The sequence below is a fragment of the Paramormyrops kingsleyae genome, chromosome 21, assembly GCF_048594095.1.
Source record: "Paramormyrops kingsleyae isolate MSU_618 chromosome 21, PKINGS_0.4, whole genome shotgun sequence".
Lineage (NCBI taxonomy): Eukaryota > Metazoa > Chordata > Actinopteri > Osteoglossiformes > Mormyridae > Paramormyrops > Paramormyrops kingsleyae.
In genome coordinates, this window is record NC_132817.1 from 15,984,193 (window position 1) to 16,007,367 (window position 23,175).

Here is a 23,175-nt window from a genome sequence, read left to right on the forward strand (position 1 = left end):
ACTGATTGGCTGAAGAGTCCTCACACCTGGGTTTGAACAGCTGAGCTAAAGGTTATCCCACAAACCTGCGCACGCACCGGTCCTCTGACGAGGTAGAGAAACATTGGTCTAAGGTTGGGGAGGGGGGAGGAGGACTTCTTTGGGTTCAAGAGCAACCTGTGAGCAATAGTCTTGCCATCATCAGCATCAGTGTAAGGGCTGTCAACCAGGCTTTTCTTCATTTATACATCCTGTTTTGAGGTACTAGATGCTCTCCGGGGCACTGCTTGTGTCATCACTCGTCACCCCTGCTCAGAGCATGCCATCCCAATCAGGAATTCACAATTTCACATGTGGCTATTAATCTTGAGCTTCCGCCTCATGCGATGCAGTAACATTCTCGGATCCACTATGTTTTATGAGAAAAATTCTGAGATCCGCGGCCAAATGACTCCAGTTTCCAGTAAATGTTATGGTCCCCTTGCAAAATAACTGCAGTTTAGTCTCACGAGGGGCAGGTTCACATGCAAACATGTGGTTGCGGTCTCTGTACTTTCACTGAGGGTCTTGTGAACTGTAAACCTCTTTTTGTTCGTGAGCTCTGAATAATCTTCACCTTTTTTTTTTTTTTTTCCGGGCCCAGATGCTAAACGGTACCACTGAACCTGCTCTGGAGCCAGTGTTACAAAAGACAGCTACAGAGCAGCAGGCATTGGGTCGCTTCATTGTTTTGATCTGGTTGTTGAGGTTTGAAATGTGAACGACGGCCTGGAGGAAGTGATGAAATAAAAAAATAAGAAAAAAAAGAATATCAAGGTTTTTCAGGTCGTCTGTCAGTCTGCGTCGCCTTATCTCTTCACGCTTTGCTACATGGGCTAGTTAATTTGCTCTCAGCTGAGCAAATTACTTGGCACTTGATTGATAACTGGAGTTGCTGTTTTTTTTTCCTTTCGCATTGGTAATTTTTTGAAATTTGTTCAAGGCCGCCTCTTGAAATCAGTTTTGAGAGATGTGTTACTGCAGGCCCATAGCAAATAGGGGGTAAACAAGCTCTTACACAGTACAAATGAGATTACCTTTCACCATACCCTCTAAACCTGCTCAGGAGGGGAACCAGAATTGGAAACTTCAAAAACACGATCGCCTTGTTTATCTCTGTACTCCATCTTTGCTGTTTGACTGCGGCTTTAATGCACGATGCGAAAAGCAGTTTACAAAGCCCCCGCAGCAGAAGGTAATTAGTCGTAGGCAACCTCTGAAGTTAGCGGCGCCCAGACAATGCTTTGAAAAGCTGTCTGAAAAACTCACCACTTGCTTCTTTTTCCCAAGCTGTTTCAAAATGTATCCACTCAAATAATAACACATCCTCAGTATTACATTTGTGTTTCCATTAATACATTCTAAGCTAGTTTAATGTACTATTGAAATGCCAGTGACCAGGTTTAGACCTGCTTTTTTCAAACTCTGGATGTGACGCACATGAAATACAATAAATTCCCATCTGCTTTCATGTGGGAAATTGATGAACATTCCCATCATTGATTTATTGTGTGTATATATATATATATATATAATGCATGATATTTTTTAGGTTGAACATATCCTTGAAATGGTTATTTCAGCAACTGGCAGGCCCCTTTTCACCAACACAAACGATGTCTTATGATAGAATAATCTTCCGGAACATTCAGGCATTCAGATACTCCTGTTGTCAATGGTGTGACCTAAATGTATTTTGAGGTGTTTGAGGTGTGCAGTGGCTACTTGGAGTGCTAATATGAGGTGTTGTAAAGGCTGAAAATGAAGTTTAAACCCTCTCTCTAGCGCAGAAGGCCCTACAACCACCGCACTCTGGCCTGAGATGGTGCATAAGTGAGGCTTTCAAAATGGCCCAGACAAATTGAAATTGCACCTGGTGACATAGCTGTCTCGGATATGTGACTCGGTATTATAATCCCGCAACTGCGTCAATTTGGGAACAGTTCCCAGCTAAAATATCACCATTCCTACCTACACAATGTGGAAGCTGCCTCCTTTGAACAGGGAGCATCGGCCCTCCAATTGATTCCAGCCACTAAATGCTAACTAACCAACTTGCCTACTTTGGCATGATTCTGGTACTTTATACCTAAGAGAAGCAAATTACAGTTGTTTTTCAGAAAAGCAGAAACATGAGTAAAATGTTATTTTATTTCACGATACTAACCTTAACAAAATAAGGAACAAAGTACCATGCATGCGATACGACAAAAATAAAACCACATTGTTCTACTCCTGAACCTGCTAAGTGAATATTTTATTATAGTGACATGTTCTCACATGCAACCCTCTCGGCAGTAATCACTGAGGCAAATACGTGGTCAACTAAAATACAGCTTGTACCTTAAGTATCTACATTTGCTGCAGCAACATTGAGGGAGATCCAGAGAACAGGGACACTTATATTGGTAACAACTACCGGCCACCGTCGATTTATATCGGTGAAATATAGTAGTTCATGTCCTAAAATTCGGTTTGAAAAGTTGCCCGATTACTGAAAAGGAGCAATCGTTCTTCGTTTTGTTTGTCAGTGTAGAATTCCATCGAGGGCGCGATAGGTGTCTCCTATTAAAAATTAACTTCCCCGCTATGCAACTGTAACTGGCGGCGTGAGGCATGATTTAGTCCTAACTCCACGGCTATTTGCACAACAATAATATACCCGATATGACGAAGTGAGGCAATTGCATGTGCACTGCCTTACATGGGCAATTTTTTGTACTGGCGCTCAGGGTGTCTCTGTCGGCTGGAATTTAGACCCGTGACGTCACTGCCTACAGCTCCCAGATTTGGGGAAAAAAAGTTGTTTCACTTTTTGTGGGATTTGAAACTCATTGATTCTTAGAAAGCGAGGTAAGAAAAACGGGGGCTATCGCAAAACGCCGGAGTATTATTACAAGAACCGGATGATTACGTGGGCCCGTTCCGACGTGCACTGCAGCCCGGTTAATACGACGGAACGTCAAATATCGCCTTTTGCCAAGGTGATTTAGTTTTACTACAGCCTGGTATAGAGACGGAGGGCGTGGGCAGCGTACGGGAAGGGGGTACCGTGGCTTTGGCATTACTCTCGGGCGATTATAGAGAAACTGTTTTAACTTTGCGATCGCATAACGTTTCTTTTATGCTCAGATTGCGACTGCCAGGGTCGGTCTTTGCACGATCTGCCTGTCCGGCGTTGCGTTGTAGCTGTAATTTTTCTTCATGGCACTTTGTGCGCTTCCCCCAGCGCGAGGCCATTCAGCTCGAGCCGGAAGTGAGCCGCCAGCCCTTCCACGCTGATAATGTGAAGATCTTTCTCAGTTTTTGGTGGCTATCGCCTTTTCTAAAAAATATCACGGGATATTTCTTATTTAGTTATAACGTCACGAACGTAGTAGTCTGTACCATCCGCATTTTTTTGTGTGTGGCTTGGTTAATTTTGCAGCAGCGTGTCTTTGATGACAACTCACCGATACTGTTGCTGCGCTAAATTAGCTTTATCCTTTTAACGTCAATGCTTAGAAAGCTGACCGTCGTTTAACCTTTTGCCTGTATTTGCTATTCGGTTTGTATTTGTTTTTAGACGTGGACCTAACAGGCTTCCGCGTGGAACTTTCTAAAGTAAAAAAAAAACTATTTAAATTTCCCCATTACAGTCACTCATTCGTGTTTGGTTACATGAAGGGTAGGTTTCATTTTAAGTGAAATGAGAATATCTTTCTCTGGTCAACATTTTATTCATGGTTATTTTGAAGCGCTGTCATTTCCTGAAGGCAAAGCAGCGAATTCAATTCAAAATGTATCTCAGTTTTTCCTCAGTCAGAATATATTTCAAATATTAAACTATGCACCCTTTTCATTTTAAGTGACATGATTATTAGCTTTTAGGTGATACTACACATATCTGACTTTAAAATCAAACTTTATTTCCAACAGAACTGGATTGAGGTGCTATTTTGTAAAATTGCAGAACATCTGGAGCTCTCTGGTATGAAAGCTCTCTTTATGGGATGAAACTTGCCCCCGCCCCGGCCTGTGTGGATTATGGGCTTTGATCACTTTTTGTGAAAAATAGCTTTTGTAAAAAAAAAAAAAAAAAAAAAAAAACAACAACAATCTTACTGTAGCAGTTTCTAGGTTTGCTCAATTCTAATGACACACCCATCGTGATACAGCTGAAGTATATATTTCGTAAATGGTCCTTATAACAGATACATGCACATCTAGCTTTTAAGAAATGTTTTTTTCTCTCTCCTTTAGAGCAACCTGCGTGTGACCTGTCCTCGGGACTGTAAGCAGAATCCACTTTGGAAGTAGAAGAGGTATGTAAGCTAGAGATAGAAATATAGAGATTTCAGATTCACACTGCTTGATCCTCAGGCTATATAGGTAGTATGGATGCTTTCCGGTGCGATTATTTGCTTGAGTACATGGTAAATGTAGTTGTGAAGGATTATTTTTCTAAAAATTTTAAGTTCTGCACCCTTGACAATAATTCTAGTCAGCAGCTGCCAGTTTTGTTAATCAAGCCAGTAATTACTGTACAACAAGATCTGTGTATAACCATGGGTTTATTTTAAGAAGGGGATGATCAGTAAATGTGTGGGGGCAGGAAGCAGCAGCAGTAATGGACTCATCTTGTGGAGGCTGTTGATGTTGGGGGAGAGGGACCCTGTTTTTGTATCACCTGGTAGATATTTGACGTCAAATATCCAGCTCTATAAATGGATAAATGAAGTGTCAGCTTTAGAAATGAATTTTGAATGTAGAGAGACTCGCTATTAGTGGGTGTCCTCTTTTCCTGTCTGTGTATCTGTGTGTCCTGATCTGAAGTCTTGCGCATTTCCTGGCCAGCGTTGAACTCTCCACAAATGCTTCATTTAAGAATTCAGTACGTGAATATTCGGGCTAATATTACGTGGAGAAATGTGTGTTATCTCTTTAAATAGTTCTCTGATGAGACATGAGATGCTTTCACGCCACTGGAGCTCTTTTCTGGAACCAGAACCTTTTTCTGGACCCTGGGATTTTCGTTGTGTTCACACCACAGGATCTCGGCCTGACCAGTTCCTCGATGGCAGTTCCAGAACTGTTTTTTAGTGCCTACTCTAGACTAGTTACTTTTTGTTCGACTATGAACTAGTGAGAAGGCGCTTACAGTGATAGCTTGATGATTGGTTAACCACAAGCACTGGCGCTTACATGGAAGTGCAGAAAAAGAGATGTGGTGGAGTAAAAATTGAGCAGATGGAATTATTTTTGTACCCCAATTACATTTAATGCATCAATGAATACATTTTTTGCTTGCATCTCCATATTTCTGCATTCGAAAATTCGATTGCTAACCAATATACTTTTGTCTAATATCCCCAGTGTCAGCACGTATTAGCAGGATAACATTACATCATTCTTTATTCTGTGGAAAACGGAAGATCGATCTGCTGGACAGATTTAATAATAATCATGAACATGTCGTGGGTTGTATAAGTAAAATATAAATAAAAGGCTGTGTCGATCGCGATTGATCCATCCAATAATTAACAAATATCGAGCTAATGAGTTATCTTCCACTGTTTTGGCGTGATGGTGTAGTTTCGCATGAAATTATGTGTGAAGTTTAACTTTTTGCATCTCTCGTGCTTATGTAGCATAAAGGTCCCAGTTCCTGTTGTGTGGTGTGAAAACGACACATGAAAGTTGCGAGGAGCTACACGAGTCCCAGTTCCCCCAAGGGACTTGTAAACCGCGGCCCGGGTTCTGGAACTTCAGTGTAAAAGTGCCTGTAAATTGCAACATTTAAAGGGCTAATCTGTGATATGGCTTTGTGGTGTGTGCTTATTGTGCACAGTGGTGACAGAAGTCACGATTAACGGGTATGGTTTTGTCAGTATTGAAAATGCCTCCATATGCATGTCTGAGCATGGAGCTCAAATCTTGATAAAATGGCAGCCCTTGTTATACCTCTCTTCTCCCCCCCATCTGAAGCATTCCTTTCAATTCTATAGCTTGGTTTTTAAAGCCCCCCCCCCCCCCCCCCAGCTTCCCCTCCCAGGTAAACAAGCAGAAGGAGTTTATCCCAGTTTCTTAAAAGCATTGGGCTTTGTTTTATCTCCCCTCCGCTGGCAGAGTGTGGTGGGTGTGCTAACCAGGTTACAGCTATTCTGTGGTTATTGTTATTCGATCCCAGTGCTGTTGGACCCAGCCGTATGATGAAATTCAACCCGCTTCGCAGCTAACCTCCACTGAGAATAGCGGCTTCATTTAACTTGACATCATTTTCGGCGTGGAAGTCTCTCTGAGCAGGAAGGTCAGTGTTGACTTGCTAGTGTAGTCTTGCTAAAGGTCCCACAGGGATCGCATGGATTCAGTCTCTCCGCGCTTGGGCTTAGGAGAGAGAAGCTTGCCGGGGTAAAGTTTCGGGATTTGGGTAGATTGAGCCCTCAGCTTCTGAACTCCCTGGTGGACATTGGTGATTTCTGGGTCGTTTTTTAATTACGTTTATTAAGGTAACTAAAAGTGGGTAGTTGTGACTCTGTGAGACCTTCTCTACGGTCTCATAATTATGGTCCAAGTCACCTTCCTTTGCACCTTAAGAAGGGCCTACATCTGATCTGATTGAAGTGTGTCAGCCTTTGTCCACAACTGTTCTTATTCCCCAAGGCAGTGCTTCTCATTTTGATGTTTTGTTGGAGTATAAAGATTGTTGAAGCACAACTTCTGTAAACAAGCTTTCTTAGCAGTACTGTTATTTCAATGCACTTCTTTGTGTTTCATCTCAGAACTGAATTCAGCATCACACGATGCAATAGATCTGTTGTTACATTTACATCGTAAAGGACAAACTACTTCCTGTTCTTGTCTGTAAATAGAAAACATGTACATATACCCTGCAAATGGCTTCACGGTTCTCCACTCTGCTTTGTTCATCGCATGTGAAAAGATTGAGTCCTTTGTCAAAAGTAAAAATTAGGCCTCTCAGCGTCCATTTTAGCTTTGACACTCTGCTGTATAGAACTTTGTTATTCGTCTACAGCTGTTGAGTCTCCATTCATTGTAGGGGCAAGAAAAATGTATAGGACAACTTTTCCTCATGGTTTTTGCTATTTAAAGGAATACTATGCAAAATAAATTCAGAAGAGCTTGACAGTTGAAAATGATGCTTAAAGCTGTTGCCTGTATCACTAGAAAATGTTGGTGGTGCATATTTTCCTAGCGATTTCTTGCAGTATTTGAGGATATGAATTTGGAGGGCAGGGACTCGGTGCTGAAACGCACCCACCAATCCCACAAGGCAAAATTTTATAATATTGCCTGTCTATAAGTGTTTGAGTTGGGTATTTTCCTAGGACCTCATGAGTTTTTGGGTATGTTTATGTCCACTGACTAATTTTTGGGGGAACGAGAGGGTGGTTTCTTGCGTAGTAGCTTAAATTTGCTGAGTTGTGGTGGAAAGAACAGAGAGACAGCAGCGTATGGGTGTTGGCCTTTTTAACTATCAGGATGCCATATATAATTCAGCTGAATAGTCGTGCTATTTGGTTTGTACTTCCCTGTTAAGTGCCACAGACATATTTGGCTGGAGTGTAGCACTGGCAAGCACACATGTAAAAGTATGCTTTAACAAAATAGGGTGGGAGAAAAAAAGAAGTATTAACGCTGATTTTTGCCCCAATCTGCTCATATTTCTCCATATTTGGAAATGTTTACCTCTCTCAGCTAGTTGAAGTGGGCTGGTGTGGGGAGGTGAGTCACACAGAAGTGCGAAGCGACCGGGTTTTGAGAGGGTGGTCCTGGGTATGCTCCCAGTGGTGCAGGGGAACCGGCCAGAGGAGCGTCTGCAGGTAAGCGTCGTGTTCCCTCCTTAACTACCTGTGTCTGGGGTCTGCTGGAGGTACCTCCATGCTCTCCTGTGCACCAGCTCCCAGGTTTCTGTTCGCACCTCGGTTGACCTGCCATGCGTTTTACTATCTCTCTGAGTGAAGCTGCAGATATTTATGTTTTGTTTAAGCCCTGTGTAATATGCTGTGTAAGGATACAGGCCTTAAATGATAATTTCAGTAAACGTTGTTTAATGGGTGTTTGGGAGGGGGCAGGGTCTTCGGTGAGAGCATTTCCACTTGTGCATTGATTTACATCTCGCCGATGTGGCCAATGACAGTGGTGGGGATAGGCAGGCAAGGCCTTCTATACTTATTCATTGTGAGCATGAGTACAGGAGGGGGATATTTATTTATTTTTTTAATTACCTTCCATTGAACTGTTAATCTGGATGGCATTTAATCATTTAGATGATAACGACACTTTAGTCATATACATGAGGTTGAACTGAATGACTGTAAGCGGTTTTAGCAAGCAGAGCTTTAAATGTCCGCTGCGTGTGAAGATGGAGCTTTCTCGTTGGCTGCAAGGCCGAAAAAAGCAGAACTGGGAGCGAATCGGGGCTGAGACTCAGCCAGGCTCGCAGCCAGCTCATTTGCCACCGGATCAGTTTTATAGCACCGTATGCTGAGTGCTGTTTGTTAACACGTGTCCTTCTGCGTGCCTTTGCTGTGGGTGTTACCTTGCACGTAACAATGGATCTAGTATAGTAGTATTTTACAAGCAAGTCTGTATCTAAGCAGTCCATATGCTTTGCTAAGTATTTTATGCCTATTTATATACTTTTATGATATAGATGTACCCTAAGCCTTCTGCTTCTTGTACTGTATTGTGAACAGTTCATCAAACGTTAAGTATAAATACTTTTCATTGTTGTATGAACCAGTTGAGGTGGAGATGTGTATTAGGCAATTAGGTTTGGCTTGCTGTATAGACATTTACCTCGAAGCTTTGCATATATCAGGTTATTTTACAGATCCGCTTTTGTAGAAATCTGCATAATAAGCAATATCAGTGTTCGTTCTTCAGCATTAGTAAAGCTGTTGTGAGTGTTACCTATAGTAATAGAGCTGGGCCTCTGCACCTGCGGACTAGGAAGAATGTCAGACATGGTGGAAGGCGTCTGCTTCAAGTGCTGTCCTCAGAGTGTCAGCTTTCACATGAGCATGTGCGAATCTGTGAACCCACTGTCACATCCAGAAGCATCTCTGGCAACCGGTGCCCTCACCCCAACCCCCACCCCCCCCCCCCCGTCCCCCCCGCCGCTAGTGACCCTCTTCACCCAGCACTGGGGCCTACTGACTCATTCATTGCACTGCAGTTGGCCTAGAAAAGCTGGCAGAACATGTGGACATGTGGAGGTTCCAGGTGATTTGTACCATCATGAGATTGGCGGGAAATCTACGAGAATTGCAGAGGCATTAGAGAGGAACGTCGTAAAGCCTGTAATATGCATATGAAGAAAATTCTTCCGAGAAATTTGGCTAAAGTGCAGCTGCCTGCAGTCAACTGTGGTTCCTCATACAACATTTTACGATCCAGGACTACCTCCGTCCCCTCGTGCTGCCCGATAACTTGATCGCGTAAGAACCTGCACTAAATTTCCCGGAATCCAGTTGTAGTTCTCTGCACGTGAGAACCTCCTAGTAGGTATTATTCTGCTGCTTGTTATTTTCTTGCTGAAGTAATTCTGTCCTTGCAGCCCATGTAAGAATTCTGATTCACATCTTATGTGATGGATGGGGTTCTGTGGCCTGTATACCTGGTCTGTACACCGGTGTTGGCGGCAGTGACTCGAATCGCCAGCCTCACACAAGTCTTTACACATTTTTGCATCTTCTGTGTCCCACTTAATGGTGGCCTTTGTAATGCCGGACGTGTCTGTGTGTGTGTGTGTGTGTCACACGTGTGATTTCTTTGGGTGCTTTACCTAACACAAGCGGTTTCCCATTGTTATTATGAACTGAAGAAAACAATCGAGCAAATATATGCTGTAACTAGCCAGTTGTCTGTTTATGGTACAAATACTTGACTGCAGCCTTAATAGAATAATATACTATTAAAATTGATTCTTTTTTTTAATTGTGGAAGGACGCTGTGGTGGGTGCGGAGTCGCTCTTTGGAAGACGCTAGTGTCCGCTGTAATCCCAGAGCCTCTTTTGGCCCACGCTTCAGATGGAGTGTTTACCGGCCCTCCATAAAATGTTCTTTCTGGATTAACGTGGGATCGCGGCTAGGACAGGGACTGCGGTAAAGGGATTTGGGGTGGCTGTGAGTGGTACGCCACGTGTTAGCGGAGCGTGGCGCGATAATCTAATTACCGTTTGCTTAGTGGGCAGATACGTCGCGGGCCTCCAGACTCGCTGCTGGCCATTGTGCCTCAGTCATCATCCTTAATTAGTTCCCGCATCCAGATCCGGTGCCGTGATATTTTATAAGGAAGCATATTCGGTGTGGACCTAACTCATCCAGAAAGACTGTGCCTGAAATTCAAAACACTAGTTGTGGCAGTTCAGTTTCATTTTGTGCTCTATTGATGTTTGTCTTGTCTTTGTCTTTTCTTGGGGCACAAAATGCCCAGCATTATGATATGTGTTCATCGTGAAGCAAATATGTTTATAACTGATGGCTAACATCGTAAAAATTACCCATTCATCTTCCACTTATTATTCTCAGGGTTGTGAGACCAGGAGCCCATTCCTGGCAGCACAGGGAACAAAAATCTATGAAAAAAATTGGTAAATGTATAATGCCCAGCAATGTATACAATGAATCAAATTTTAAAGAAACAGTGGAAAGTATAGCAATTTCCATCAATCTTCAAACCACTTAACCTGGTCATGGTTAGAGTAAAAGCAGGGCTATACCCTGGATCACATGGTAAACACTGCATTTTTCAAAGTTCAATGTTTTTTACTTTAAAAATCCAAGCTTATGATATTCCATGTAGAATATTCCATGTCCATGTTTATCATCATTTCGGTCATTGTTACATGAAGTCAATGTTTATCTGCAGTCCCAGGAACCAAAAAGCTTAACTCACTGATGTCTCTCCTGGAGAACCTGTCATCACTGAAGGGTGGATCCTCATTACCCACCAATGATGAATAAAAAGGAGCAGATTATGTACTTCAGAAAATGATTAGGGATTTGTGTTCTTTCTTTTGTGTCTACGGTGCCCAAACACCTCCCACCCCCACCATTTTCTCAAAAGGAAATAATCATTTTAATAAATATTTCTAAATACCAACTTTTGATTATATGATAGGATGATTAGCATTGTCAAATTGTGTATAATAATAATAATAATAATAATAATAATAAATGATTGTGTGTTGAGTGTGTGTATGTATGTAGATACATTTGTGCATGTGTTCACTCTGGTTCTTTGGTACTGTAAAACTCCTTTGTTCTGGGAGGTGTGAAAGAAAGACTAAAGGTTAATGGGGTAGGGGGAATTATGGGATTCCTGTTCTGACTTCGGCCTTAGGCCAGAAGATACTGTTGCATTATGGGATTCCTGTTCTGACTTAGGCCTTAGGCCAGAAGATGCTGTTGCATTATGGGATTCATGTTCTGTCTTAGGCCTTAGGCCAGAAGATGCTGTTGCATTATGGGATTCATGTTCTGTCTTAAGCCTTAGGCAAGAAGATGCTGTTGCATTATGGGATTCATGTTCTGATTTAGGTTTTAGGCCAGAAGATGCTGTTGCATTATGGGATTCATGTTCTGACTTAGGTTTTAGGCCAGAAGATGCTGTTGCATTATGGGATTCATGTTCTGACTTAGGTTTTAGGCAAGAAGATGCTGTTGCATTATGGGATTCATGTTCTGTCTTAGGCCTTAGGCCAGAAGATGCTGTTGCATTATGGGATTCATGTTCTGTCTTAAGCCTTAGGCCAGAAGATGCTGTTGCATTATGGGATTCATGTTCTGACTTAGGTTTTAGGCAAGAAGATGCTGTTGCATTATGGGATTCATGTTCTGTCTTAGGCCTTAGGCCAGAAGATGCTGTTGCATTATGGGATTCATGTTCTGTCTTAAGCCTTAGGCAAGAAGATGCTGTTGCATTATGGGATTCATGTTCTGATTTAGGTTTTAGGCCAGAAGATGCTGTTGCATTATGGGATTCATGTTCTGACTTAGGTTTTAGGCCAGAAGATGCTGTTGCATTATGGGATTCATGTTCTGACTTAGGTTTTAGGCAAGAAGATGCTGTTGCATTATGGGATTCATGTTCTGACTTAGGTTTTAGGCCAGAAGATGCTGTTGCATTATGGGATTCATGTTCTGACTTAGGTTTTAGGCCAGAAGATGCTGTTGCATTATGGGATTCATGTTCTGACTTAGGTTTTAGGCCAGAAGATGCTGTTGCATTATGCGATTCATGTTCTGTCTTAGGCCTTAGGTATGAAGAAGTTGTTGTTGTTCTTGTGGACTCGTGAAAGGATGCGAGCTCGAAGGAACATATAGATGTTAGATTTTAGAAGGGGCAAATTCCAGACTCCTAGCCTGAGGCCGGTTTTGGCAGCTTTCAGTAGGTTTTGGGGTATGGATGGTTCCATTGTGTGGGACTGTAGTTCGCGGCCCGGTATACTGTGCAGTCCAGGAATTAAACTGAGTAAGTTTACCCACTGACCCAGATACATGCCTGGCAGGCAGGATGTACCCTTAAGAGAAGACCTCTGCCTTCTATGCCTGCTGTCTACCACAGATGCACCCAAATCAACACAAAGCAGCTTTTTGCTTTATCCAGATAATTTAACCAGTTATTTTTAACTCTGGGTAAGTGTTTGGTGGGACGTGTTGGCATAGACTTGCATGTGCTTAATGTGCCAGACCAAATTATGAAAGTGGGGAAAATTTAATAGACGATTTGCAAACATTAGTACTTCCTTTTAGGTTGTTAACTCTAAAGTTATTCATGCACGTTGGATTTCAGCAACCGTGTCATGAACTGCCTCCCATTCGGTGATTTTATAGAGTGATACTAATGTATGTCAAGCCAAAGGTAGTTTTTTTTTTTTTTTTGCGAAGACATAAAACAGTGTTTATGTGTTTAATTCTCCCTCCTCGGCTTGTTCTTACATTAATGTGAATATGCAGCTCATTGCATGCATTTGCAGTACAAGCAGCAAAGGCCATGTCCAGAAATAGCGCAGCGGTCCCTTATTTGCAAAGCAAAATGTTAACGTGGGAGAGCTGGGTTTGTGCCTTGCTTGCATGTTTTGAACTTTGATCCCATGCACAGCCATGCCTTTTGTCATTGTTTGCAAACCACACTGAGCGTTCGAAGGTACTGGCCTGTGAACCGTCATGCGTGGGTGGGGGTGCATTAAAGCAACGTGTGGCTACGGAGCCGGCAGTGGAGAGCCTGTGCACTGCCAGTGTGCCCATGTCGCATGGGTGTGACTCAGTAAGTCTGCTCTGCAGTTCCTTTTAACTGTGATTGGACAGGGATGTTTGCAGGGGAGGAGTTTCCTGTGAGCTGGGCGTGTCCTAAGTATAATCAGTGTGGTCGAGCTTATGCGATGTCCATTCGCGACAAGTACACAGTTAGCAGGAGCTTTTTATCAAAGCCAAATTGGATGTGCAGTCACAGCTCTTGACTCTGCTTAAGCGAATTACTGATGCCAGATAGGGATCCCTGTTCCACTGTTTGGTTTTCATTCTGTGTTCTGTCTTTGATGAAGGTTAATTTGTTGGTTTGATTTGCTGGTCCGAGGAGTATGTATTAGATTTAAAAATAAACCGAGCACAGACAGGGATTTACCTAGGTGAAAATGTCTTTTGTCAAAAGTAGGTCCCCAGTTGTAAGGATTCCAAGGCACATTCAAGAATGCCTGACTGCGTTGGCTGTTCTTTCCCAGTGACTTGACTTTGGTCTAGTTGAGTTTCCCCGACACTGCCTGTATGGTCACTTTTGACCAATACTCGGAAGTGTGTGACGCTCAACTAAGTTGGATGAATGTAGGTTGAGTGTTTGTGGCATTACCATGGCGATTAATGAGTTGCAGGTTTTGTAGCTTTGCCATGGCGATTAATGAGCCATTCATTTATAGTGTCACCATGGTGATTAATACAGGAAAGGTATTAAGGCAGAGGAGAAGCTATTGAAGGAGTAATGGCTTACATGATGCCAATTTAGTGGTTATATGAGGGATAAGCTGCTTAATGTCCATGATATGGATTTATTTTTTTATGGTGCTAAAATGGTTTGTTGTGTGGAAGTGGAGTGAGATTCATGGGCTGTGGTTGAGGGACATGTTCAAGATGTTTGAGAGTTTGGCTGTGGGAGAGTAGCGCAGTTCAGAGGTTCTGAATGTGTCATTGTTATTTTGACAGCCAGGTACAATCCCTTTGTGTAGTCTTGCCTGGTAAGGGCCGGAGTTTCACAGCACTGTTACAGTCCATGAGGGACTTGCAGTCTGCGGCCTCCAGTTCTGCAGCTGATCGACTGCCTGCTGCCAGTTATATTGTGAAATGCGTGAAGGGCTCAAACATGACCATGCTCCCTAGAAAAAGTCTCTTGGCTTTCATTCCCACTGCCTCAGAGATGTCGGCTTTTGTTGAAATCCTCAGTCCAGCGGGAGACTGTATTCAATCAGCAAAAGCAACACACACTCTGCAAGTTTCTCCTAGTCAGGTTTGTTTTCCCATCCCCGCAAACTTGGTAGTTCATCATGCCACATAAGTGCATGGATTTAATCCGTTTGTTTGCAAAGGTGTTTGTCCCGGTGCCAAACTTTTCCCCAACAGATTCTGCTGAGTTTGAGACCTTTGAAAGCTAATGAGAGTTTGTCATAACTGCTTATGATATGAAGAGGTGTATGCGGTTATATGTGAGTATCAGTGGTAGTGATCTGAATCACGCTTCCCCCAATTTGGTGTTACTGCTGAAGCTTCTCATACTGCATTGGTTACTTCATGTTTGATGCATTCCGAGTTCAGTCTGTCTCTGCAAATTTGCTTTTTCGTTCCAGATGTTTGTTTGCATGGACTTTATAAATGGCCAGTGAGTCTTTAGTCAGCGTTTAGCACAGAGGGTGACTGGCACGGTGCCGCGTGTCATTTTTGTCATTTTCTATCTGTCTCTGTGAGACCAGTGTGGTGGGTGCAGTGCGGATGTATAAACAGGAAGGGGCCGGGTCCGGCCGCTCGAGCCGTGGTTAATTCCATATACGGGAGAAGGAGCCACTGGCCTGCCACCGTGGCCCAAATTCCTGACATATTGGGAATTCTTTTCAGCTGGGAAGGGAAACTTGAGTCTCTGTTATATAAAAAAAAAAAAAAAAAAAAAAAACGTTAATAACTCACAGTAACCAGAGGAGCCTGATGTGTCGAAATAAAGTCTGAAGTGTGACCGCCGTATTGCAAAGTACTCCTGACGCTTAATCCCGTTTAGGCGAAATAACCTTTTTATTTTATTATTTTTTTATTTTATGGTGCTGCCCCCAGGGATTTAGAGGCCCGGCTCCTGTTTGTTTTCATGAAATCGATTGACGGTGTGTCTGTGGAACCCGGGGGCTTCTGTGATTAGTGGAGAAAACCTTGCTCGGGGCTCCCTAAAGGTGATAATGTTACCGTAGGTAATTCAACACTCTGTCTAATCTGACGTGATGTCGCTTTAAAGGGGATCTAATGCGACGTGGAGGAGAGCGCTGCCAGGTGGGGATCGGTCCTGGTGGGTAACACACACACACACACACACACACACACACACACACACACACACACACACACCATGTTCTCACCAGCAATAGCCAACCTTCTCCAGTTCATGTAATAAACAGCAGCCCAATAGGCCTTTCTACAAATCCAACGGCTTGGGAAAAAAAAGCTGAGGTTTATTTAACGGGTATGAGGTTATTTAATTTTATGTGTGTTTAAATCCCTTTGGTCTCCCTCAACACAATGGGGCTCTGCGAGAGCAGCTCCTGCAGGAGCGCTTTTGCAGAGATTGATGACGGCACCCGCGATAGCGTAGTGGTTTAGGATGTGGCCACATGACCGGCACTTTGCAGTCCCAGGGAGGGGCTGGCCTCTCTGGCTTCATTAAAGCATCCAGCCGTATAAACGGATAACGGCTACCAGTCGCTTTATATCAAAGGGTCAGCTAGGAGAGTGGATGTAAAGATAAAGCTCTCCTCCCACTGTTGCAGCTGGATTTCTCCGCACCCCCCCCCCCCCCCCCCCAGCCCAATAAAATACCCAGATTAAAAAAAAAAAAAAAAAAAAGGTGCATTTTGGGTCATTTCGGCACAGTCCCAGAGTGGACTATAAGGATCTGTATGCTGAGGACCCCATGTGAGGCTCTCGCAGGGCTCCCATTTTACACCTCGTTACGTTAGAAACCGGACCCCTGGGAATGACACGGCTGGAACATGAGACCTCTTTACAAAAAGCCAATAATGCAAGCGATTTCTCAGAAGGAGAATTTTAAAACTGCCGACATAAACAGTTTAATTACTATTAAGTCACCTGTAGCTTAGCATCAAGAGACATTAATTATTTTCATTTAAAAATGTTTTGGTTCCCATTTTTCCCGAAGCTGGAGGAAAACATGACGTTGCTCTGGTGTTTGCCAAAAAGGCCAGGACGTCTCCTTTCGGCCTTCGGTGCTCATTATGGAAATGACCTGTCAGGGGGCCTTTAATATCATTAGAAACAGCTTCACGCAAATGCCTGTCAGTGTCTCCATCCCACCTGAACTTCATGTGCGTTGAAGGGATGGTAGATTCTGCTCCAGAAGATCATCCCACTTTTCCGACCTTTTGGGTAAACCGTCCTTAAGCTGTGAGCGCATCTCTTGCTTTCAAACCTCGCTTTTGTCTTTGTGAAATGCCATGAGCTGCCTGACAAGTCGCGGGACCCAGACACGCATTTCTCCGCCAGAATCGGCTGCCTGATGTAAGATGCCGCTCTTTGCCCGAAGAGGCTATTAAGAACTGTTTTGGCATCTTTTTCCCCTCAAAGCAGTTTGTTTTGTAATTACATGTTAATTCAAACATTAAATACAAACGGCAGAGAACAGAGTCCTCTGCTACTATTCTGTCCCCTAGAGGACGGGATTGACTTAGACTCTCACCGTACCTGAGTGTGTAGTGATCTAATTTTAAGCCTTTATAGAAATAGGTTGCAGAATCGCTTGTGTTGATGAAATACTAATAATGCTTATTTAAATACACAAGGGGGTATCTTTTAAGATCCTTCAAGGCCCAAGGGGAGCTGCCTTGAAATAGCTTGCATTTTTAGGCCATCTGGGGGTGTGATGGTTAATAAACTAGGTACAACACTGAATCCTTTTCCCATATAGTTAGGGTGCTGATTTAAAACTTGATTTACACAATTCTGTATTTTTAACAATTTCGATTAGTAGCTGCTCTTGACTAAACTGAGATGGTTAAACTTTTGTTTTTGTTGCTTGGTAACGTAGCAGCGTGATGCAGAATTGAATGAACGTGTCGGTCAGAATCCTCTTTCCGCCCGGTCTGTACCCCTCAGCCCAAACGTGTGTAATAGTGCAATGTTCCCAAATGAAAATAGAAAATATGGAGTTTTTATGGCATGGCCTTTTCATTTAGTTCAAATGCTTCTCATTTACTTCAATTGGAGTCATCAGTACGTGTCTTGCATTCCAAGTGATACATAGCCACCTAATGACATTATGTATATTGCATTCTGTGCTTTAGAAATAAAAATTGGTATTATCAGTAATTCATTAGGTGTTGTTGCCGTTTTATCCTATTTTTAGACTGTGAATTCTTCACACCAGAAATAATTGGAAATAAAAAACACCGTTGCTGCAGAGTTAAGCTGCAGAGAAAGTTCTTATTTTTGTTTGGAGTATAAACCCTCATGCAGTCTGTTTTTGAATTGTATCATTTCTACTGAGACTGAATATTAAGGTGGGTTTTGGACTAGAACTGAAGTTCATCTTTGGCCTGCACCGTTCCTCGTTTTGAAATTTGCGGTCCTGAACCAAGCGCGGCCTCTTGTCTCCGCCAGATCAGACCGGCTCCCTGCGTTCTCGGTTTCCTCCCTAAGCTGTTTGTCATCCATTGTGCACATTTCTGGTATCCTGCCAGGTGCTGTCTATGCCTGCTGGTGTGTTTGGCAGATCAACACCCTCTTGTTTGGCCCTTGGCTCAATAGGCTTGTCATACCAGTGAACGCTGATCGAGTGTCTGGACTGTAGGTCTGTCAGGTTTTGTCTTGTACTATCTTTGGGGCTTGGCGGTAAGAGAGGGGAATTAACTGGCCCAATTTACCTTTATGTAAACTGAGTCAGATGTTCTACATGGACTCTGTGTTATGTAATACGACCCATGCTCCCAAGTGCTTGGACTTTAGTCGTCTGCTAAGGTTAAAAGGTTACAGAAGCAATAATGATTTTTTCCCCCCCATTATTCCCAGTTACCAAGTGAGTGAAGCACCATGCTGGCAATTACATAACTGTCCAAATTTCCTCTATATTTAATTGGATTAAACTGATTGAATTGATTCATTGAGTGGGCTGATGGAGTGAGGTTTTCGGACTTAATCGGTGTATTATGACCGCTTTGTGGAAGCGGCATTTGCGGATTGCACAGATTGCAGGAATCAATTTATGATCGAGTGTGAGCTGCAGCTGTGAGATAAAATACCAAGATAATCGCAGAGTTCTTAGGCAGAACAAGCTGTACAGGAGTTTCATGAGCAGATATTAGTTCATTAGTTCAAAATTACTGCTATCAGTCTTGTCAGATTAGAATGCCTACGGTCTCCATGGCAATAAGGATTGGTGTCTTAAAATTGATATCACGTCTGACCTAACATCATATCTGTCTAGTTCTTTTAATAGAGGGAATTTAGATGTCAGTCAGGACGTAGGGGTTAATTAAAAAAAAGAAAGATCTCTATTTAGGGCAATGAATCAAAAATCTTTATTGAAAAGTTTTTTGGATTGATTTTTGAGTTTTGGGTCAATGAGCAAGAATGTTTTTATGCAGTCCTGTCAGGACGCCTACCTGGAAAAGCAGGTGGCCTAGTATTGAGAATCATTGTGACCAAAACGTTTCTGGTTCAAGTCTTAGTCCCAGGTGGGGCCCCTGGAGCTGTACCCCTGAGGTACACAGCTTGCACCTCTTCAGCAGAAATATCCAGCTGTATAAATCGGGTAAAGTACAAATTTACAAGATGTGTATTTCTCTTTGGATAAAAATGCTCACTAAGCATCTAAATTAAATTAATGGTGCTACAAGGAATTTGCCTCGATGCCCCAGAGCTGAAAGTATCCTGAGATTAATGCTGGCTTTTTCACACTGTTACAGTTGATCTAGAATTTGCATAAACACATGCTAAGTAAGTGCTCTCCCTGCCAGCCTCTCCATTCTTTGTTAATTGTAGGCAGTAATTATACCAGGCCTCGTTTTCCTACTGGTATAATGTTATTCCAGCACTTATTGTTTGTAGTCTTGCTATTAACACCTGTGCTAGTTGATAGCCAACTAGAAATCACTCTCTCTTGGTTTGTTTGTTTGTTTTTCCCAAACAAAGGCGATTCACCATTTAGTACTTTATTGTGGTGTGTGTATGGGGTGCTGGTTGGCGGTTATGACATCTTTCTGATTGTCATTCATATGCTTTATCATTAAGGTGCTTTACATACACACATCTGGGGAGAAAATGCGAATTGTTAAATCCTGGTTTAATCCTGGTCCTGCTGGCTGAAGGCTACACTGAGCGGCAGGCTGCTTCCAGGCTCATAATATCTAAGGCTGCAGCACAGAAAAACAATTTGATGCGGGAGATACTGGCATGACCAACAGCTAGCCAGGTAGAGGGCGGAAGCGACTTTCTAATGCCAGAGATGACTGTCAGCTTATCCAACAGTGCCTCATGAATCGGAGGATGACATCAAGTGACCTTCAGAAAGAGTGGGAAACGTGAAGTGGTGTGAGGTGCTCCGCTATGACAGTTCTTTACAGGCTCCAAGAAGCAGGACAGAAGTCCCATAAAGCAAGGAAGAAGCCCTTCATTAATGAGAAACGGAGAAGAGCCAGACTGCAGTTTACATAAAAATGCATAGTTTACACAGAAGCATACCTATAAATTGAGAAATGAGTGAAAGTAAAATTTTTGCTATGGTCTCTCGATTCCAGATCTTTGTGTGTGTGAGAGATATAATAAATACATACAAAAAAATATATATTATATATAAAAAATGGGTGATTTCGGTGTGTGTGTGTGTGTGTGTGTGTGTGTGTGTGTGTGTGTATATGATATATCATAAAATAAATACATACAAAAGGGGTTGGACAATGGAACTGAAACACTGGCCAAGTGTTTGAAGTTTCACGCTTATATGTGCGCGTCCTGGTGGCCAATCTTCACTGACTGCGCATTGCATCAATAAGAGCGGAGTGTGAAGTGAAGGTTAAATGAACAAAGCAATAGCACAGCTTTACATAAAATACTGCAATCCACACAACATAATGGGAGACATACCAGAGCTGAACAGAGGACAAATTGTTGATGCATGTCTCACTGGTGCATCTGTGACCAGAGTGGCAAGTCTTTGTGGTGTATTGAGAGCTGCGGTATCCAGGCTAATGTCAGCATATCACCACGGTGGATGGACCACATCCATCAGGAGTAACTGTGGATGCAAGAGGAAGCTGTCCGATAGGAATGTTCGGGTACTAACCTGGATTGTATCCAAAAAGCACAAAAAGCATCTTGACTCTTGATGTTTCCACCTGGGGTTCTGGAGGGTCTATATATATGGTTGGGCTGCTATAGCCAAACCTCTGGTCACTCATGCCAATGCCAAACTTCAGTTTCAATGGTGCCAGCAGCACAAATCCTGGGCTGTGAACAATGTGAAATATGTATTGTTCTCTGAGTCCATCTTAACTGTCTTTTGCACATGTGGGAGAGTTACAGTGTGGAGAAGCCCCAAAGAGGCGCAGCACCTGGACTGTTACAGACCCAGAATGCAACATGCGTGTAGATCAGTGATGGTTTGGCCTGCGATATCATGACATTTGCTTGGCCCACTATTTGTTCTCGATGGGCATGTCACAGCGGTGGCCTACTGAACCATTCTGGAGGACCATGTTCACCCAGTGGTTCAAACATTGTACTCTGAAGGTGATGCCATGTATCAGGATGATAATGCACCAATATGCGCAGTAAGACTGGTGACTGGTTTGATGGACGTGAAAGTTGAACATCTCCCATGGCCTGCACAGTCACCAGATCTGAATATTATTGAGCTACTGTGTAGTGTTTTGGAGGAGCGAGTCAGGAAATGGTTTCCACCACCAGTATCATGTAGCGACCTGCCCACTGATCTGCAAGAGGAATGGCTCAGAATCCCTCTGGCCGTTGTGCTGGGCCTGTACCTGTCATTCCCAAGATGAGTTGATGCTGTATTGGCTGCAAAATGAGGCCCTACACCATACAAATAAATTATTATAGTCTAAAACCAGCTGTTTCAGTTTCATTGTCCAACCCCTGTATATAGCAGTTTTTCATGTTCTATTGAAATGTAATTTCCAAGTGAGTCATTGTCTTATTCTGGAAATACTTCTGAATGACTTCGAGGTATTGATGTATAATTCCACCTAGTTGACAGATATTTTCTGTTACTGTGGGACTGTTAACTGAGCAACCTTTGGTTTTCTAATGAAGACTGGATGCTTTATTGTGCAGCCTAGCAGTGATTCTCCTCACTTGTCGTTTGGTCGTCTTCTCCTTGCGATCTCAGGGGCTCAGAGCACTTGAAATGAAATTATCCTTCATTTGCTATTTGCACAAGTATAGATACATCGGAATGCTTCTTTTTGTACATCCTATCTTGGCCCTGTTCACACCTGGTATTAACATGCATCCTGGGTGATCCAATCACAAGTGGATAGCGGTGAATAGGTCCGTTCACACCTGTATCGCCACATGCGTCTCGACTGATTGTAATCAGATCTCACTTTCCTGCAACTTATTTAAACAAGCACCTAATCGCTTCCGTATGCAGAATCTGCAAAGAAGGAGAAGAAGAAATCATAAGCTATGGGGGGGATAGGCGCATTCCAGGGTAAACAAACCACCTAAGATGTTTGTAATGAACGCTATATACTCAAAATGAAATAAATATATCTATGAAAGAATATTTCAATAATTAATGTGTCCCTTTATTTTTAAATAATCCCATAAAGGGTATTATTTCTTAATAACATTTATCTTCTACGTATAATCTTTAAATTGCATTTCATAATGTTGTAGTTTTCATTTGACAGTCATTATTGTAATATTTCACATACTGCAAATATGATTTCAATAATTCAAACTATATTTCGCAATGAAGTTCAACTTTTCCTGTTGTAGGCATGCATTTTTATACTGCATCAACACGATACAAATGTACGTGTTAAAAAGGTCTTTGAATACTTTTCTATTAAAGGGCAAAGGGTTCAGTCTGTGATGCATTTTGTTGCCGTATGGTAATGTTCGGCTTTTAATGATAACCTGTGAAGCTCAAAATTTGTGAAAACTTCAACAAAAGAGGTTCATTGTTCTGTTTGATGCTGAATTATGTCTGACTTGGAGCAAGTTAAGTGAAGTAGTCAGGGATGGAGTTCAAGCCGCTGGACAGCCCAATATAAAACTATATAAACAATTACACTATTATTATATGTTTCTATTAACATATCCATTATCTAGGCTATTGAACGCTTTAATATTGCATTCATGTAATTTTTACCGGTACATTTCACCAGTATTAATAAGGCTTGCAGCAGCTTTGCCATAAATAAGGAAGCTTCACCAAAGTGCGCATGAAATATATGATCTGTGCAAATTTCAAAACATCTTTAATAAATCACTTCTTACACAATTTATTTTTCCCAAATTTGCACAGAACATTAATATTGCACGCTGACGTTTCCATGTGAATGGGTTGCGACAGTCCGATGTTAAACAAACTTCCCAGTAGATTCAAACTTATTTTTTGGTGGTGTAAAAAAAAAAAAAAAAAAGACGCGTTTAGTGCCCAACGGCTCACTTTGGACTGACATACGTTCTGGCATAAATCATATGTCAAATACAGTTCGCTGCTCTGCTCAAATGAGGACATCAGCTGAGTAGGCATTCCTTCAGTGTGGCCTGGGACACGTTTGCGTTCACACTGCTCTAAGAATGTTGCCAATGTTGTTAGAGCGATTGAATCTCGATGTGTCTTCAACCCGTTTTGGGTGCGTTCACACCTGTATTTAGTGGCATCCACTTGTTGAGAGGATCAGCCGGGACGCATGTTAA

At 42.5% G+C, this 23,175-nt stretch overlaps 1 protein-coding gene across 8 annotated transcripts in view; it reads left to right on the forward strand.

Annotated features, from left to right (window-relative positions):
- The first annotated feature begins 2,330 nt into the window (after nucleotides 1-2,330).
- Nucleotides 2,331-23,175, forward strand: part of lpp (LIM domain containing preferred translocation partner in lipoma) — a 101,794-nt gene continuing 80,949 nt past the window's right edge. The window contains exons 1-2 of one of the 8 annotated variants that reach the window (XM_023797935.2): nucleotides 2,331-2,426; nucleotides 4,261-4,322. The gene's annotated coding sequence lies outside the window, so the exon portion shown is untranslated. The other 7 variants (XM_072704492.1, XM_072704494.1, XM_072704495.1 and 4 more) reach the window with 7 other exon arrangements.